Source organism: Eubalaena glacialis, chromosome 8 (assembly GCF_028564815.1).
Source record: "Eubalaena glacialis isolate mEubGla1 chromosome 8, mEubGla1.1.hap2.+ XY, whole genome shotgun sequence".
Taxonomy (NCBI): domain Eukaryota; kingdom Metazoa; phylum Chordata; class Mammalia; order Artiodactyla; family Balaenidae; genus Eubalaena; species Eubalaena glacialis.
In genome coordinates this window covers 25622072-25634988 of record NC_083723.1, presented here as the reverse complement: position 1 = coordinate 25634988, position 12917 = coordinate 25622072, and positions in this window count along the sequence as shown.

Below are 12917 nucleotides of genomic sequence, written 5' to 3'. Positions count from 1 at the left end.
AATAGGAACATTTCCTTAATAATTATATTTTGGATACTTGATTATGGATATATTCCTACCTATGTGTACAGAATTACTACTCTGGTATATTGTTTTCCTATGGCTTGTCACAGTACTTGATTTAACTGTCCAGCATTCAACCAGAAAAAAAAAAAAAAACCCCACCAGCAACACAACTATGAGAGCTTCTTAAGCAGACCCTGTAAGGCTGCTGTCTCTGTGTCTAATGCCAGAGCTTGAGGTCCACAAGCCCAGAGGTCAGGACGGAAGACAAATACAAAGTGGGGGAGATTAAGGGTAGACCAGACACACAAGCAGGCTCTGGACTCTATGAGAATGCACTAAAACCCATGTCTGTTCTTGCTGCCGCTGACCTCGGTAGTGAGGGTATCCTGCAGAAGCTGGGGCCTTTCATTATAAGGCTGAGCACACACACCTGTTCTAGGAGTCAGAGAAGCTGAAAGAGGATCCAGAGGTGGATAGAGCAGCTGCAGAGCCAGCTGCTACTTCACGCCAATGATGAGATAGCAGACCAGCAAAAACATATGTAAGAAATGAAATGTCTGCTGCTAACTTTCAACTGTTCAACCAAGATTCTCCCTTGGAGGCACCAGGGATGAACAGTCATTTCTGTCTTCACAAATTTTCCTAAGTTTGACCCTTGAGCTCATTTTTCATCTTTCTATAAAATATATCTCTTATATGTGGAATCTAAAAAAAGGGTACAAATGAACTTATCTACAAAACAGAAATAGAGTTACAAATGTAGAAACAAACTTATTATTACCAGGGGGTAAGGGTGGAAGGGACAAATTGGGAGACTGGGATTGACATATACACACTACTATATATAAAACATAACTAATAAGGACAGGGAACACTATTCAACACTCTATAATGGCCTATATGGGAAAATAATCTAAAAAAGAGTGGGTATATGTATATATATAACAGATTCACTTTGCTGTACACCTGAAACTAATACAATATTGTAAATCAACTATACTACAATAAAAATTATTTAAAAGAAGAATTAGGAGCTTTGAGAGACATAGTAGGTCCAAAGTCAGGGAGAGGTAGAGAGAAGGAGAAGGAAGAAGCAAAGAAAACTCCTAAGGAGCAGCCATTGACATAGACGGAATCTCAGGAAAGGACTGGGTCCTGGGAGCCACGAGAAGAAAGCCTTTAAAGTGGAGAGATCTCCGGATACTTCAAGGACTGGGATAGACTGTGGATAAACCCAGGACTGAGGAGCTTGGGTTCTCTCTGTGGCCCTCCTGTTCTCCAAGGGCCACATCCCCTTCTCAAAAACCAAAACCTTGGTAGAAGGACGTGCTCTCACTCCCTCTTGCGAGAGCACCAGAATCACAACTGGCTGCTGGACAATCATCGACAGGAAGACACTGTACTTCACCAAGGAGGATACCCCACGTCCAAGGACAGAGGAGAAGCCACAGTGAGATGGTAGGAGGGGCGCAATCAGAGTAAAATCAAATCCCATAACTGCTGGGTGGGTGACTCACAGACTGGCGAGCACTTATACCACAGAAGTCCACCCACTGGAGTGAACGTTCTGAGCCCCACGTCAGGCTTCCCAACCTGGGGGTCCGGCAATGGGAGGAGGAATTCATAGAGAATCAGACTTTGAAGCCTAGTGGGAATTGATTGCAGGACTTCGACAGGACTGGGGGAAACAGAGACCCCACTCTGGGAGGGCGCACACAAAATAGTGTGTGCATCGGGACCCAGGGGAAGGAGCAGTGACCCTGGGGGAGACTGAACCAGACATACCTGCTGGTGTTGGGGGGTCTCCTGCAGAGGCGGGGGCTGGCTCTGTTTCACCGTGGGGACAAGGACACTGGCAGCGGAGGTTCTGGGAAGTACTCCTTGGCGTGAGCCCTCCCACAGTCTGCCATTAGCCCCACCAAAGAGCCCGGGTAGGCTCCAGCGTTGGGTTGCCTCACGCAAAACAACCAACAGGGAGGGAACCCAGCCCCACCCATCAACAGTCAAGTGGATTAAAGTTTTACGGAGCTCTGACCGCCACAGCAACAGTCAGCTCTACCCACCTCCAGAGCCTCCCATCAAGCCTCTTAGATAGCCTCAACCACCAGAGGGCAGACAGCAGAAGCAAGAAAAACTACAGTCCTGCAGCCTGTGGAACAGAAACCACATTTACAGAAAGATAGACAAGATGAAAAGGCAGAGGGCTATATACCAGATGAAGGAACAAGAAAAAACCCCAGAAAAACAACTAAATGAAGTGGAGATAGGCAACCTTCCAGAAAAAGAATTCAGAATAATGATAGTGAAGATGATCCAGGACCTTGGAATAAGAATGGAGGCAAAGATTGAGAAGATGCAAGAAATGTTTAACAAAGACCTAGAAGAATTAAAGAACAAACAAACAGAGATGAACAATACAATAACTGAAATGAAAACTACACTAGAAGGAATCAATAGCAGAATAACTGAGGCAGAAGAACGGATAAGTGACCTGGAAGACAGAATGGTGGAATTCACTGCTGCAGAACAGACTAAAGAAAAAAGAATGAAAAGAAATGAAGACAGCCTAAGAGACCTCTGGGACAACATTAAATGCAACAACATTCGCATTATAGGGGTCCCAGAAGGAGAAGAGAGAGAGACAGGACCAGAGAAAATATTTGAAGAGATTATAGTCGAAAACTTCCCTAACATGGGAAAGGAAATAGCCACCCAAGTCCAGGAAGCGCAGAGAGTCCCATACAGGATAAACCCAAGGAGAAGCACGCCGAGACACATAGTAATCAAAGTGGCAAAAATTAAAGACAAAGAAAAATTATTGAAAGCAGCAAGGGAAAAACGACAAATAACATACAAGGGAACTCCCATAAGGTTAACAGCTGATTTCTCAGCAGAAACTCTACAAGCCAGAAGGGAGTGGCATGATATACTTAAAGTGATGAAAGGGAAGAACCTACAACCAAGATTACTCTACCCGGCAAGGATCTCATTTAGATTTGATGGAGAAATCAAAAGCTTTACAGACAAGCAAAAGCTAAGAGAATTCAGCACCACCAAACCAGCTCTACAACAAATGCTAAAGGAACTTCTCTAAGTGGGAAACACAAGAGAAGAAAAGGACCTACAAAAACAAATCCAAAACAATTAAGAAAATGGTCATAGGAACATACATATCGATAATTACCTTAAACGTGAATGGATTAAATGCTCCAGCCAAAAGACACAGGCTTGCTGAATGGATACAAAAACAAGACCCATATATATGCTGTCTACAAGAGACCCACTTCAGATCTACGGACACACGCAGACTGAAAGTGAGGGGATGGAAAAAGATATTCCATGCAAATGGAAATCAAAAGAAAGCTGGAGTAGCTATACTCATATCAGATAAAATAGACTTTAAAATAAAGAATGTTACAAGAGACAAGCAAGGACACTACATAATGATCAAGGGATCAATCCAAGAAGAAGATATAACAATTATAAATATATATGCACCCAACATAGGAGCACGTCAATACATAAGGCAACTGCTAACAGCTATAAAAGAGGAAATTGACAGTAACACAATAATAGTGGGGGACTTTAACACCTCACTTACACCAATGGACAGATCATCCAAAATGAAAATAAATAAGGAAACAGAAGCTTTAAATGACACAATAGACCAGATAGATTTAATTGATATTTATAGGACATTCCATCCAAAAACAGCAGATTACACGTTCTTCTCAAGTGCGCACGGAACATTCTCCAGGATAGATCACATCTTGGGTCACAAATCAAGCCTCAGTAAATTTAAGAAAATTGAAATCATATCAAGCATCTTTTCTGACCACAAAGCTATGAGATTAGAAATGAATTACAGGGGAAAAAACGTAAAAAACACAAACACATGGAGGCTAAACAATACGTTACTAAATAACCAAGAGATCACTGAAGAAATCAAAGAGGAAATCAAAAAATACCTAGAGACAAATGACAATGAAAACACGACGACCCAAAACCTATGGGATGCAGCAAAAGCAGTTCGAAGAGGGAAGTTTATAGCTATACAAGCCTACCTCGAGAAACAAGAAAAATCTCAAGTAAACAATCTAACCTTACACCTAAAGAAACTAGAGAAAGAAGAACAAACAAAACCCAAAGTTAGCAGAAGGAAAGAAATCATAAAGATCAGAGCAGAAATAAATGAAATAGAAACAAAGAAAACAATAGCAAAGATCAATAAAACTAAAAGCTGCTTCTTTGAGAAGATAAACAAAATTGATAAGCCATTAGCCAGACTCATCAAGAAAAAGAGGGAGAGGACTCAAATCAATAAAATCAGAAATGAAAAAGGAGAAGTTACAACAGACACCGCAGAAATACAAAGCATCCTAAGAGACTACTACAAGCAACTTTATGCCGATAAAATGGACAACCTGGAAGAAATGGACAAATTCTTAGAAAGGTATAACCTTCCAAGACTGAACCAGGAAGAAGCAGAAAATATGAACAGACCAATCACAAGTAATGAAATTGAAACTGTGATTAAAAATCTTCCAACAAACAAAAGTCCAGGACCAGATGGCTTCACAGGTGAATTCTATCAAACATTTAGAGAAGAGCTAACACCCATCTTTCTCAAACTCTTCCAAAAAATTGTAGAGGAAGGAACACTCCCAAACTCATTCTATGAGGCCACCATCACCCTGATACCAAAACCAGACAAAGACACTACAAAAAAAGAAAATTACAGACTAATATCACTGATGAATATAGATGCAAAAATCCTCAAGAAAATACTAGCAAACAGAATCCAACAACACATTAAAAGGATCATACACCACGATCAAGTGGGATTTATCCCAGGGATGCAAGGATTCTTCAATATACGCAAATCAATCAATGTGATATACCGTATTAACAAATTGAAGAATAAAAACCATATGATCATCTCAATAGATGGAGAAAAAGCTTTTCACAAAATTCAACACCCATTTATGATAAAAACTCTCCAGAAAGTGGGCATAGAGGGAACCTACCTCAACATAATAAAGGCCATATATGACAAACCCACAGCAAACATCATTCTCAACGGTGAAAAACTGAAAGCATTTCCTCTAAGATCAGGAACGAGACAAGGATGTCCACTCTCACCACTATTATTCAACATAGTTCTGGAAGTCCTAGCCACGGCAATCAGAGAAGAAAAAGAAATAAAAGGAATCCAAATTGGAAAAGAAGAAGTAAAACTGTCACTGTTTGCAGATGACATGATACTATACATAGAGAATCCTAAAACTGCCACCAGAAAACTGCTAGAGCTAATTAATGAATATGGTAAAGTTGCAGGATACAAAATTAATGCACAGAAATCTCTTGCATTCCTATACACTAATGATGAAAAATCTGAAAGAGAAATTATGGAAACACTCCCATTTACCATTGAAACAAAAAGGATAAAATAACTAGGAATAAACCTACCTAGGGAGACAAAAGACCTGTATGCAGAAAACTATAAGACACTGATGAAAGAAATTAAAGATGATACCAACAGATGGAGAGATATACCATGTTCTTGGATTGGAAGAATCAACATTGTGAAAATGACTATACTACCCAAAGCAATCTACAGATTCAATGCAATCCCTATCAAATTACCAACGGCATTTTTTACGGAGCTAGAACAAATTATCTTAAAATTTGTATGGAGACACAAAAGACCCCGAATAGCCAAAGCAGTCTTGAGGGAAAAAAACGGAGCTGGAGGAATCAGGCTCCCTGACTTCAGACTATACTACAAAGCTACAGTAATCAAGACAATATGGTACTGGCACAAAAACAGAAACATAGATCAATGGAACAAGATAGAAAGCCCAGAGATAAACCACACACCTATGGTCAACTAATCTATGACAAAGGAGGCAAAGATATACAATGGAGAAAAGACAGTCTCTTCAATAAGAGGTGCTGGGAAAACTGGACAGCTACACGTAAAAGAATGAAATTAGAATACTCCCTAACACCATACACAAAAATAAACTCAAAATGGATTCGAGATATAAATGTAAGACTGGACACTATAAAACTCTTAGAGGAAAACATAGGAAGAACACTCTTTGACATAAATCACAGCAAGATCTTTTTTGATCCACCTCCTAGAGTAATGGAAATAAAAACAAAAATAAACAAATGGGACCTAATGAAACTTCAAAGCTTTTGCACAGCAAAGGAAACCATAAACAAGATGAAAAGACAACCCACAGAATGGGAGAAAATATTTGCAAACGAATCAACGGACAAAGGATTAATCTCCAAAATATATAAACAGCCCATTCAGCTCAATATTAAAGAAACAAACACCCCAATCCAAAAATGGGCAGAAGACCTAAATAGACATTTCTCCAAAGAAGACATACAGACGGCCACGAAGCACATGAGAAGATGCTCAACATCACTAATTATTAGAGAAATGCAAATCAAAACTACAATGAGGTATCCCCTCACACCAGTTAGAATGGGCATCATCAGAAAATCTACAAACAACAAATGCTGGAGAGGGTGTGGAGAAAAGGGAACCCTCTTGCACTGTTGGTGGGAATGTAAATTGATACAGCCACTATGGAGAACAATATGGAGGTTCCTTAAAAAACTAAAAATAGAATTACCATATGACCCAGCAATCCTACTACTGGGCATATACCCAGAGAAAACCATAATTCAGAAAGACACATGCACCCCAATGTTCATTGCAGCACTATTTACAATAGCCAGGTCATGGAAGCAACCTAAATGCCCATCGACAGACGAATGGATAAAGAAGTTGTGGTACATATATACAATGGAATATTACTCAGCCATAAAAAGGAACGAAACTGAGTCATTTGTTGAGACATGGATGGATCTAGAGACTGTCATACAGAGTGAAGTAAGTCAGAAAGAGAAAAACAAATATCGTATATTAACGCATGTATGTGGATCCTAGAAAAGTGGTACAGATGAGCCGGTTTGCAGGGCAGAAGTTGAGGCACAGATGTAGAGAACAGACATATGGACACCAAGGGGGCAAAACTGCGGTGGGGTGGGGATGGTGGTGTGCTGAATTGGGCGATTGGGATTGACATTTATACACTGATGTGTATAAAATTGATGACTAATAAGAACCTGCAGTATAAACAAAAACAAAACAACTAATACTAAACTTTCATTGGGTTATTTGTATGGAAATATGTTAATATAAATGTTTCAGACATTACATGAAATTTCTAAAAAAAAAAAGAAGAATTAGTTAACTTGGATGGCAGAAACAATACATGATTAGGATTTTAACATAGTTAGGCTAGTTTTTTCAGGCTCAAAACCACTAATAACTCTATTATTATAATTAAAATAAAATACTGTGGTTTGGTACTTTTAAAGTCGAGATGCTACCTATGCTCGGTAAATCCATAAATTACAATTCAGAGATTTGGAGGAAAATATGATGAAACCATTTATAATATTAAATTATATTTTAAAGGCAAGTATAAAGCAAGTGGGCATTTTTAAAGAAATATTTTCAATGATTGTAGAGCTGCTAAACATCACTTTCCTTATTCACTAAAAGTGTATACTATTAAATGAATTAAATTACCATCAATATGAATAAATTAATATATGCCTAATTATTTGAGTTTGGTAATTTTTCTTTATTTATTTTCATTAGTTACAGGCATAATCACTCTTCTTCAGCCTTTGAATCCTGACAACCCAAATAATCCTAAAACCTATTCTTTGGAAATTGAGGCCATAGATAATGGGAATAATACCAGTACCTATATGTTTACAGTTTTTGTGGAGGATGTAGACGACCCTATTGTCTGTGACTCAAGTTTTTCAATAGGAGCAGGTAAATTACAAGTCTATTTTATTGATAACGTTCATGAAATGAAAGAGTAAGAAAATTTTAGAATAAAATTTTTAATAATAACTAAAGTTTTTTTTTTTTAGTTTTAATAAAAGAGAAGTAAGTAAAAGAACTCAATAAAGTGAGAGATATACTCCTACAAAGAAAAAATATAGAATTGGTATGATTTAAAGTAACTTTCAAATAATTATTTCTTTGTGTGGAAGATCGGGTATAGGAATAGTTACAAAATTATTTTGTTTATCCATAACATATGAATTAACAGGTTGCTTAACAAGTTGTCATATGTGTGAAAATCTAAACAATAAAATACAATTTTTATCTTCTAAATTGACCAAGACATAAAAATAACAGGAAAAAAGTCAGTGCTGGCTAAGATATAAAGAAATTAACACTTACAATGGAATAATACTCAGCCATAAAAAAGAATGGAATTTTGCCATTTGCAGCAATATAGATGGACTTGGAGGGAATTATGCTAGGTGAAATAAGTAAGATAGAAAAAGACAAATATTGTATAATATCACTTATATGTGGAACTGAAAAAATACAACCAACTAGTGAATATAACAAAAAAGAAGCAGACTCACAGATCTAGAGAACAAATTAGTGCTTACCAGTGGGGAGAGGGAAGGTGGGAGGGAGGCAATGTAGGGGTAAGGGATTTAGAAACACAAACTAGTAGGTATAAAAGAAGCTACAAGGATATATTATACAACATGGAGAATATAGCAAATATTTTATAATAACTATAAAAGGAGTATAACCTTTAAAAATTGTGAATCAGAGAGGAAACAAGATGGCGGAGTAGAAGGATGTGCTCTCACTCCCTCTTGCGAGAACACCAGAATCACAACTAGCTGCTGGACAATCATTGACAGGAAGACAGTGGAACTCACTAAAAAAGATACCCACATCCAAAGACAAAGGAGAAGCTACAATGAGATGGTAGGAGGGGCGCAATCACAGCAAAATCAAATCCAATAACTGCTGGGTGGGTGACTCACAGACTGGAGAACACTTATACCACAGAAGTCCACCCACTGGAGTGAAGGTTCTGAGCCCCACGTCAGGCTTCCCAACCTGGGGGTCCGGCAACGGGAGGAGGAATTCCTAGAGAATCAGACTTTGAAGCCTAGTGGGAATAGATTGCAGGACTTCGGCATGACTGGGGGGAAACATAGACTCCACTCTTGGAGGGCACACACAAAGTAGTGTGCGCATTGGGACCCAGGGGAAGGAGCACTGACCCCAGGGGAGACTGAACCAGACCTACCTGCTAGTGTTGGAGGGCCTCCTGCAGAGGCAGGGGGTGGCTGTGGCTCACTGTGGGGACAAGGACACTGACAGCAGAAGTTCTGGGAAGTACTCCTTGGCATGAGACCTCCCAGAGTCTGTCATTAGCCCCACCAAAGAGCCCAGGTAGGCTCCAGTGTTGGGTTGCCTCAGGCCAAACACCCAACATGGAGGGAACCCAGCCCCACCCAACAACAGTCAAGTGGATTAAAGTTTTAATGAGCTCTGCCCACCAGAGCAACGGTCACCTCTACCCACCACCAGTCCCTCCCATCAAGCCTCTTAGATAGCCTCAACCACCAGAGGGCAGAGAGCAGAAGCAAGAAGAACTACAATCCTGCAGCCTGTGGAACAAAAACCACATTCACACAAAGATAGACAAGATGAAAAGACAGAGGGCTATGTGCCAGATGAAGGAACAAGATAAAACCCCAGAAAAACAACTAAATGAAGTGGAGATAGGCAACCTTCCAGAAAAAGAATTCAGAATAATGATAGTGAAGATGATCCAGGACCTCAGAAAAAGAATGGAGGCAAAGATCAAGAAGATGCAAGAAATGTTTAACAAAGACCTAGAAGAATTAAAGAACAAACAAACAGAGATGAACAATACAATAACTGAAATGAAAACTACACTAGAAGGAATCAATAGCAGAATAACTGAGGCAGAAGAACGGATAAGTGACCTGGAAGACAGAATGGTGGAATTCACTGCTGCAGAACAGACTAAAGAAAAAAGAATGAAAAGAAATGAAGACAGCCTAAGAGACCTCTGGGACAACATTAAATGCAACAACATTCGCATTATAGGGGTCCCAGAAGGAGAAGAGAGAGAGACAGGACCAGAGAAAATATTTGAAGAGATTATAGTCGAAAACTTCCCTAACATGGGAAAGGAAATAGCCACCCAAGTCCAGGAAGCGCAGAGAGTCCCATACAGGATAAACCCAAGGAGAAGCACGCCGAGACACATAGTAATCAAAGTGGCAAAAATTAAAGACAAAGAAAAATTATTGAAAGCAGCAAGGGAAAAACGACAAATAACATACAAGGGAACTCCCATAAGGTTAACAGCTGATTTCTCAGCAGAAACTCTACAAGCCAGAAGGGAGTGGCATGATATACTTAAAGTGATGAAAGGGAAGAATCTACAACCAAGATTACTCTACCCGGCAAGGATCTCATTCAGATTCGATGGAGAAATCAAAAGCTTTACAGACAAGCAAAGGCTAAGAGAATTCAGCACCACCAAACCAGCTCTACAACAAATGCTAAAGGAACTTCTCTAAGTGGGAAACACAAGAGAAGAAAAGGATCTACAAAAACAAACCCAAAACAATTAAGAAAATGGTCATAGGAACATACATATCGATAATTACCTTAAACGTGAATGGATTAAATGCTCCAACCAAAAGACACAGGCTTGCTGAATGGATACAAAAACAAGACCCATATATATGCTGTCTACAAGAGACCCACTTCAGACCTAGGGACACATACAGACTGAAAGTGAGGGGGTGGAAAAAGATATTCCATGCAAATGGAAGTAAAAAGAAAGCTGGAGTAGCAATACTCATATCAGATAAAATAGACTTTAAAATAAAGAATGTTACAAGAGACAAGGAAGGACACTACATAATGATCAGGGGATCAATCCAAGAAGAAGATATAACAATTATAAATATATATGCACCCAACATAGGAGCACCTCAATACATAAGGCAACTGCTAACAGCTATAAAAGAGGAAATCGACAGTAACAAAATAATAGTGGGGGACTTTAACACCTCACTTACACCAATGGACAGATCATCCAAAATGAAAATAAATAAGGAAACAGAAGCTTTAAATGACACAATAGACCAGATAGATTTAATTGATATTTATAGGACATTCCATCCAAAACCAGCAGATTACACTTTCTTCTCAAGTGAGCACAGAACATTCTCCAGGATAGATCACAGCTTGGGTCACAAATCAAGCCTCGGTAAATTTAAGAAAATTGAAATCATATCAAGCATCTTTTCTGAGCACAACGCTATGAGATTAGAAATGAATTACAGGGAAAAACCCGTAAAAAACACAAAGACAAAAACATGGAGGCTAAACAATACATTACTAAATAACCAAGAGATCACTGAAGAAATCAAAGAGGAAATCAAAAAATACCTAGAGACAAATGACAATGAAAACATGATGATCCAAAACCTATGGGATGCAGCAAAAGCAGTTCGAAGAGGGAAGTTTATAGCTATACAAGCCTACCTCAAGAAACAAGAAAAATCTCAGGTAAACAATCTAACCTTACACCTAGAGGAACTAGAGAAAGAAGAACAAACAAAACCCAAAGTTAGCAGAAGGAAAGAAATCATAAAGATCAGAGCAGAAATAAATGAAATAGAAACAAAGAAAACAATAGCAAAGATCAATAAAACTAAAAGCTGCTTCTTTGAGAAGATAAACAAAATTGATAAACCATTAGCCAGACTTATCAAGAAAGAGAAAGAGTGGACTCAAATCAATAAAATTAGAAATGAAAAAGGAGAAGTTACAACAGACACCGCAGAAATACAAAGCATCCTAAGAGACTACTACAAGCAACTCTATGCCAATAAAATGGACAACCTGGAAGAAATGGACAAATTCTTAGAAAGGTGTAACCTTCCAAGACTGAACCAGGAAGAAACAGAAAATATGAACAGACCAATCACAAGTAATGAAATTGAAACTGTGATTAAAAATCTTCCAACAAACAAAAGTCCAGGACCAGATGGCTTCACAGGTGAATTCTATCAAACATTTAGAGAAGAGCTAACACCCATCTTTCTCAAACTCTTCCAAAAAATTGTAGAGGAAGGAACACTCCCAAACTCATTCTATGAGGCCACCATCACCCTGATACCAAAACCAGACAAAGACACTACAAAAAAAGAAAATTACAGACCAATATCACTGATGAATATAGATGCAAAAATCCTCAAGAAAATACTAGCAAACAGAATCCAACAACACATTAAAAAGATCATACACCATGATCAAGTGGGATTTATCCCAGGGATGCAAGGATTCTTCAATATACACAAATTAATCCATGTGATACACCATATTAACAAATCGAAGAATAAAAACCATACGATCATCTCAAAAGATGCAGAAAAAGATTTTGACAAAATTCAACACCCATTTATGATAAAAACTCTCCAGAAAGTGGGCATAGAGGGAACCTACCTCAACATAATAAAGGCCATATATGACAAACCCACAGCAAACATCATTCTCAATGGTGAAAAACTGAAAGCATTTCCTCTAAGATCAGGAATGAGACAAGGATGTCCACTCTCACCACTGTTATTCAACATAGTTTTGGAAGTCCTAGCCACGGCAATCAGAGTAGAAAAAGAAATAAAAGGAATCCAAATTGGAAAAGAAGGAGTAAAACTGTCACTGTTTGCAGATGACATGATACTATACATAGAGAATCTTAAAAATGCCACCAGAAAACTACTAGAGCTAATCAATGAATTTGGTAAAGTTGCAGGATACAAAAATAATGCACAGAAATCTCTTGCATTCCTATACACTAATGATGAAAAATCTGAAAGAGAAATTAAGGAATCACTCCCATTTACCATTGCAACAAAAAGAATAAAATACCTAGGAATAAACCTACCTAGGGAGACAAAAGACCTGTATGCAGAAAACTATAAGACACTGATGAAAGAAA